Here is an 8,302-nt window from a genome sequence, read left to right on the forward strand (position 1 = left end):
CGTCTACCGCGCCGCGCGCTAAACGCCTCATTCGCGCCCCGAGACCTCCAGACGCGCGTAAACGCGTCTTTACATTGACTTAACATTGAAATCATTCGCGCCAGACGCTCTAAATTCGCGTTTGGTGTGAACGCAGCATTAAGAGCAGTGACATCTTTGATGACGTCCGAAGCCTCGCTTGTCCATAGTGGTTCAGGAAGGGGTCCGAATTTTGTAAATTCACAGTCCTCTGGCCTTTTAAACTCAGCAACTTTCCAGTTTTACACTATAATATTGCCCCTCCTGCCCCTATTATGAGCAAAGTCTTGATTTACATACAACATTTGATAGCCCCATTAATTTCAAGCCAATACGTTTATTACACAATTATGTTGTATTGTGTTATACAATCATTATAAAATACACATTATATTCATATAAATAGATTAGTCTATGTGGAAATTGATTTTTTTCTTCACCATAATTTCTAAGCCTTAACTGGCGCAAACCAGTGTATCATAGATCACACCAGGTCATCTGTAATGGTATCTGCTTGTTTTTAACACTTTTTGACCACCCAGGTGGTATTATGAGCAAATGAAGCCTAAAAAAATGAACCCTTTTGTGACATCACTTGGGATGGAAGGCTTCAAATGTTTTTTACTTCATAAGCTTCAGTTTTCACCGCCATCACTATGCACAACCCTGTTGCTGCAGATCTACCTTCCTGCAGAGTTCAGTTCCAACCCCTGGGATCAAACACACCTGTCTGTAATTATCAGTGCTCCTATCAGATCCTAATTAGTTGGTTCAGTTGTTGTTTGATCAGGGTTGGAGCCAGAACTTTGTAGGAAGGTAGGATCTCCAGGAACAGGGTTTGGCACCCCCTGAGCTAGAGACACATTTAAAAGAATGTTATATTGTAATTTTACATACATTATTGTTCTGTAAAAATAAAAAAAAAGGACCATTTAATAATCAGGATAATAATATATATTTGACATAAGTATCACTTCTCCTCATCAATGCTGGCAATTCATTTGATCAAAATACAGTAAAAACAGCAATATTGTGAAATACATTATTACAAATTTAAAAAAAAAGTCATGTAGAGTCATTCAGGTTCCTGGGCAACGATCATATATATTTGATATATTGGTGTTTTGGTATTTCACACTATTTGAAGTTAATATTTGTCAATACTGGCATGGATCAGCTCTGCAACAGTTAAAAAACGAAGCAGTTTTTCTTTCCTATTGAGAATAGTTATTGTTGTCAGCCACTTTAAACATTGTAAAGACATCAGTTTTGAACATTAACACTGCACTGTGCTTACATACAACTTACAATAAAAAACTTGAATGAATGATTAACTCAAAATGTGTTTGTACCTAAAAATTAAATATCAAAGCTGTGCTGTACTATATATATATATATAATATATAATATATATTAGTATATATATATATATCTATATTATATCTATATGAGTATATAACCTTTACCGCTCAAATAAAGATTAATTGACAATGTATTGTGTTTTTAACATTTAATAGATTTATATTTACTTTAGTGATTCCTCTGCTTACCACTCGAGGGAGCCTGAAGTAACCCACCCTTTGAGAACCACTGGTTCCACACAAATTAACGCGACCGGTTCTCACTTGGTTTTTGCCTTGGGACACCCACATTTATGACTAGTGAAAAGATACTGCGCGAAACTTGACGCTCCTTTCTGACTCGTAAAGGAATCACTTAATAGATTCCACTGCGTCGGCGTCAACAATCTGTACTACAGAAGATACATAAACCTAGACACATTTACTAAAAAAAACATCACTAAAAATTTAGATAATATCTTACTCAAATTAATTCAAAAAGTTTTAACTGGGCCAACTGGCTGTTAATACAAACGAATCAAACGATTTCCCAAAGGAAACGTAAGCCTAATCTTGCCTTACAAACAAAGATCATTCGGTTTTACGGGAATTATACTTGCATTACAGCACTTTTCCTTAAGTTGTATTTAAATAGTTTTGTATGATTAAGGCCTAAAAAAATAACGCTGGCGCAGAATTGCTTACCACGTATGTTTTTGATTAAACCTGTTTTAACAATCCCGGCTTTTCAAAAAAACGTTTTCCGCATGGAGGTTTCAGACGCTCCCTTAAGGGGGTCAAACAACAATGATTAAAGGACAATCCTCCTTGGTCTGTAATTATCTGTGGTTTCGTATTTGACGTGTTTTTCATTAGTTAGCTATATTATTTGTTTTATCAGGTTTAGGAACCGTGAAGTGTAATGCAGGGAGCACCGTGACTAGTCACCGGGTTCAGCACGCAGAATCAGAGGATTCATTGCGCAATGTTAAATAAAAAACAGTGAACGTTTTATCATTTGTACTTCAAATCGATTTTTAAAACAGCACAAGAAGAGTGCACAAGAGCCAACAGAACAGAACAAAGACACAGTTTTAAGATTAGCCAAGACATAGATTAAATCAATATTACTTTATACAGTGAACAACCTCAGAAGAATTGTAGAAACTGATGATGAGTTTCAACATCTTCTGGAAAAAGAGCTCTTGGAAATTGAGAAGCATCCGGGCAGCAATGTTAAAAAACAAACAAAACACTCTTCAAAAACATTTCCTCACTAAAGCCTCTCATCTTTGCCAAAGGCCCTCTTTTATTTAATTATTTTTTATTGGAATTTATGACTGAACATGGCTTGTTTAGAGTACAGGAAGCGCATGAGCTAATTGAACAGAATATCTTTGTCACTGTACAATTACAATAAGATTTATGTTGCAACTGCCCAAATGGCATAGGTACATCTTAGAATACAAATGATTTTTTTAACGTGACAATCTAACATTATCCACTTATAAATAGTTTGCAGCAGTATTACAATAGTGGCATAGAGCTCAGATTTGTCCATGCAGCAGTAACAAACTAAAACGTACAATACAGAAAGCATACTGTAATAAAAGGGTTAGAGGTGCATTTATTATTCCATGTACCTTTGATTTAATTTGTGGACTGGTCTACTTCTATTTACAGCAGCTAATGCTGTGTTGTTATGAAGACAATTTTGGAGGCAGAGACAGATTGTGGGGGACACTAATAGGACAACAACTTAAACTGCTGGAATAAAGAGTTTAAAAGGGTTAGTGATGAAAAACTTGCAGGTCCAATGGCATCAATTTTTAAAGGTTGGTATCACATTGTACAAAAAAAACCTCCCCTTTGGGGAATTCATATACTACTACCCGCTCTGGACAGTGGCAGGGTGTTATTGCATGAGTCAAAGTTGTGCAGAATTGAAGGAAGAAGAACGTCTCAGGTTACGTATGTAACCATCGGTTCCTCGAAGGACCGAGGAGCTGTGTTCGGGAAACAGCTTCGGGGATGCACCCAGCGTGAACCCAGCTTCTGAATCCCGGTGTGTACTCAGTCTAACTGGATGGCGGAGAAGTCATAGGCGGGTGACGTTCAGAGACCAGCGGAAGCTTAAAAGCGATGTGCGGCGAAGCCGGCATTAGCCTCAAGTGGATGAAGCAAGTCTGGCAGAGATGCCGGAAGTGTGGCACTGCTACGCAGTGTCTCGTTCCTTCGAGGAACCATGGTTACATACGTAACCTGAGACGTTCCTCTTTCCAGGAATTCGAGCTGCGTCGTAAAAACTTCGGGGTAACGAGAATGCCCACACGCCCGACTTACAAATCTCTGCCTAGTGTGGGATTGAACTGCCACAGCTAGGCAAGATGAACGAAGAGCCTGGAGTGGCTGCATATCCAGTCCACGTAAAACCTCTCACAAGGTCGAAGGGCGTGGACCAACCCGCAGCATCGCAGATGACTGGACACAAAGGCACTGTAGGAAAGGCCTTGATAGAGGCCGCCCACACCCTCTAGTGGAGTGAGCCTTGACCCCCAGGGGAGAGGGGAGGCCAGAGGACTCATAAGCTATAGTCAAACGGCATCTAATATCCACCGACTGAGGGTCTGTTTTTCGTAGCTGGAAGGACCTCTCTTAGGGGGGACCATAGCAAACAAACAACTGGTCCACCCCTCTCCACAGGCCAGCTCTGTGGACGTAGTGTCATGTGTCCAGGTGGCCCCTGAAGGGAGGACTGAAAGCCTGGAGTACGACAGGCCGTGGTGTAGATGCGGGGACATTAGGGCCCGTACCCCCACGTCGAGGTGTAGAGAAAATCTTTGGCCAGATCCTGGCGGGCGCAAAAATTAGGTAGGATGGGGACACGGAAAGGAGCTGTAGGTTCCCCAAACTCTGCGTGAGGGAAGATATGGCCAACCAGGGAAACAGTGCTTTATACGTTAGAAGCGATCGGAAGATCTCTCGATAGGCTCAAAAGGAGGCCTACCGAGTAGGTCTCTAACAACACAGGCCAGGCCCCACGTTTGGGACACGGAGCATGTACGCGAGGCCTCAGCCTCAGGCAGCACCATGGATGAAAGTGTAACCCGGGGTTTCGGCCCACTGACATGCCCACCCCCGAAAAAAGGTGCCGTGGGTAGGGCACAAATGTGCCGCCATGTAGACATTCACGCTGTGAAGTGGGTCAACCATGCGCGCGTGAGAACGGGTCCCATGCAGGAAATCCAAGTCTGTTACCAATTTTTCTGGGCCAGTGACTCTGGGTTCGAGCTTGGCTTTTTTGGTTGTCCGCACCAAGTGACAAGCTTCCACTTCAAGGCGTAACTAAAGAAAGTTTTCCCTCCTTGAGGGGACGCACTGGCTTGGAGGATGGACTCAACCAACTCGGTCTGCGAGAGCCCGTAGATACGAGGTGGAGCCGCCCTCAGCGGCCACACCCATAACATCCACAGCTCGGGCGGGGATGGATATAGTGTCCCCAACCTGTGAGAGGAGAACCCTCCTGACGGAAATCTCCCGATGGATATAGCCGTCGCGGGATCGGGAACTCAGGTCGAAGGACCCATACTCGGCACCGGCCAGAAACGGGGGGGTAACCAAGCAGCAGTGTGGACCCAAGCCCCGTCGCACTCGCTCCAGAACTCACGGGATCAGAGCGAGGGGGAGGGAAAAGCGTACAGACGCCGCATCCTTGCCACGTCCTGTAGCCCATGGCGTCCAGCCCCAGTGGCGCTGGAGGAGTCAAGAGAGAACCAGAGGGGACAGTGCGGATGTACGCTCAATCGCAATACAGGTCCACCTGACGCTCTGGCCAAAAACAAACTCCCAAATCTGCTTCACTATTCCCTCTGTGTGAAGCCCGGTATTCTCCCCCGAGCCTCGTGCCCCTGCCTCGACAGGCTTGTCTGCTCCCAAGATTAGATGCCCAGGAATGTGAACTGCTCTCTCAGCGCGCGGAGTTCATCCCGCGACCACGACATCGGATCTGGAACGCTAGTTTGTACAAATGTGGTGCGCGCCGGCTCGTGTGCGTTGATGTACGAGGACCCAACGCTGTGCTGGTGGGTGTGGCAAAATATTGAAAAATATTGACGTGCTCGAAGCACGGCATGCATATCCAGTCAGTTTATATGCCATGTCCGATTGGCGACCACTCCACAGACCTGCGGGCAGAAGGGTTGCCAATCATGACCGCCCCCCAGACGGTTAGGGGGAACCGTCCTGCGCGCTTCGCTATTTACCCTACGGCGACCAATGAGCGTAAGTCCCTTTCCGCACTCGGCCTGAGACCAGCACCAAGGCTTTCTCCACATGTCCCAAGAAGGGCACGTAGGCAAACGCCCGCGTGACCTTGATCATGCACAGGTGGGTTTTCTCCTAGGGGAGAACCCGTTGGTCTTGCGCCACCAACTGTAGTGGGTCTATTCGTACAGCAGGCCAAGAGGTATTACGGTTGACGCAGGCTGGCCCGCAGGCACCCAGCAGTTTTTGAAACTGCGTGACCGTGAGTGACCGGCCCATCTATCACTCATCGCAAGTGCTTCGGAGTACGGACCTCGATACGAGCAGGTGACATACGTTTCCTGCACCGTGGTCGAATCCCACACCCTGGCCTCGATAGGTGAGTCCCTCTGATAAATGGAGAAAGCACCTTTTCTCTCTGGGTTTAATCTTAACCCCGGCTCTTTCCCATGAATGGAGCGGAGACACGACATCTCGATGCAGAACCGCCACCTGCTCTGACTGAGCTCAAAATCCCAATCGTCGATATAGTTCAGTACGCGGAGGCCTGGATCGCAGTGATCCAGGGCTTACACACACTTCGTGAAAGTGCAAGGTGAGAGTGCAAGGCCGAAGGCAAGGACCTGATATTGTCGCTTTTGCCCCCACAAGCGAACCTCAGGACTTTCCTGTGATTGGGAATGATGGAGACATGGAAGTAATGCGTCTTTTAGATCCATCGTGACAACCAGTCCGGACCTGATCTGAGCACGACCTGTTTGAGAGTGAGCATCCTGAACTTCAAACGCTTGACTGAGCGGTTCAATAGAACGCAGATCTAAAATGGGACGCAAACCTCCATCCTTCTTTGGAACTATGAAGTACCGGCTGTAGAACCCGGACTCTCCATCATGAGGAGGGTCCACCTCGATGGCCTCCTTCCTTCAGGAGAGTGTGCACTTCCTGTTCAATAACCAGAGCCTGCTCGGGACCCACCAGGGTGGGAGTAACCCTGTTGAACCGAGGCGGAGGGAACCAAAGCTGGATTCTGTAGCCTCTTTCTACAAGTGTCCAGGACGAGAACGAGACGCTGCTCTCAGCGAGAGGAGTTCGTCCTGGGACCACACAAGGATCTGGTATGCTAGTTTGTACAAATGGAGTGAGCGCAGGCCTCCTTGGTGGTTGATCCTGTAGAAGAGACCACCGCTGTGTTGTCGGTGTTGCACCAACACATGGTGGCCCTCTTAGGTCTGGGAGAAAATATTGAAGTGCTCGAAGCACGGCCGCATCTCCAGGCAGTTTATATGCCATGTCCAGATGGCGACCACTCCACGGACCGCGGGCAGAGTGGCCACTCATGACCGCACCCCAGCCGGTGAGGGACGCGTCCGTCGCTAGCATTACGCGGCGACAAGGAGTTTCTCCTAGCACCGGGCCCTGAGACAAGAACCAAGGCTTTCTCCACATGTCCAAGGCACGTAGGCAGCGCCGCGTGACCTTGATCATGCAAAAGTGGGTTTCCCCTCGGGGAGAACCCGTTGGTCTTGAGGCAACCAAACTGGATTCTGTAGCCTCTCTCTACAGTGTGCAGGACCCATTGAGACACATTTGGCAGTTGTTTCTACGCTGCTAAATGGTAAGGGGATCTGCCTCTCGAGACTGAACTCTGGTGTCATCAGAACAGCTAGTTTGGTGCCCTGTAATGGCGGCACCGGCAAAAGACAAACCGAACTAACCGTTCTAGAGACCTCCAGCGGAGGTGGCGAGCCTCTCAGCACCGCTACGTTTCCGGCGGTAAACTGAGAGTGGTGCTCGCGGGAGACCGCTGCACCCTGTAACTCTCGGCAGGGTTTTAAATAAAAAAAAAAAAAACAGAACCGAGTATCTCCTGAGGGCATTGAGGTGAGACGGACCAACCATGTAATGCGGTGTAACCCCCTGCACCCCAGAGGGGGTGTACTGCCCTCATAACTGCCCTCTAGCCCTGGGCCAGTGGCGTCAGGGCTTTTTGGCCGAGGACCTCTTAGCCTTAACCCTCTGAGGTCTAAGGGTATTTTGGGGCCTGGAGAAGTTCTGTCATGCCCTGTCATTTGTGCATTTTTCAGTTTCTTATAAATATCTAAATGGCTAAAGTCTAATCTCACTATAATCAGCACAAACTGGGCTATAATAATATGTGAGCAGCATGTATGTACATGATTGTGTTTTTGAGAAAAAAAATGTTATGCGTGGTTAGTGAAAAACTAAAAATGTTAAATCACTTGAATAAGGCAATAAAACACATACAGAACATTGGTTCCCGGACTTTTTGAGAACTGGAGCTTGTAGCCTAGAATTGTTCTTTCTAAATTATGTTAAAATCATCTTGTTTACTCACTTACAGAAAAACAATATATTGATTTAAATTTTCTAAGACACTTTTTGTTTGTAAAAGTCATATGCGAGTAGCATGCAACTATCATGAATTACATTGTGATTTACACCTGAGAAGACAAAGGCCCGCATAATGAGCTGCATAATGAGCCTTTCAGTCAGCTGTGTGAGACTGAGAGGGATGAGTTACAAGAAATAATGTGAGGACAAAATAAATGATTATAATTATATGTTTGTAGTTTATTTAGAATATATTTAATTATCCCACAACATAATTTAATATTCACTTGTGAGTGCAGTTAAACAGTTTATTAGGAACAATCAAGCTG

Source organism: Cyprinus carpio, chromosome B14, assembly GCF_018340385.1.
Source record: "Cyprinus carpio isolate SPL01 chromosome B14, ASM1834038v1, whole genome shotgun sequence".
Taxonomy (NCBI): Eukaryota; Metazoa; Chordata; class Actinopteri; order Cypriniformes; family Cyprinidae; genus Cyprinus; species Cyprinus carpio.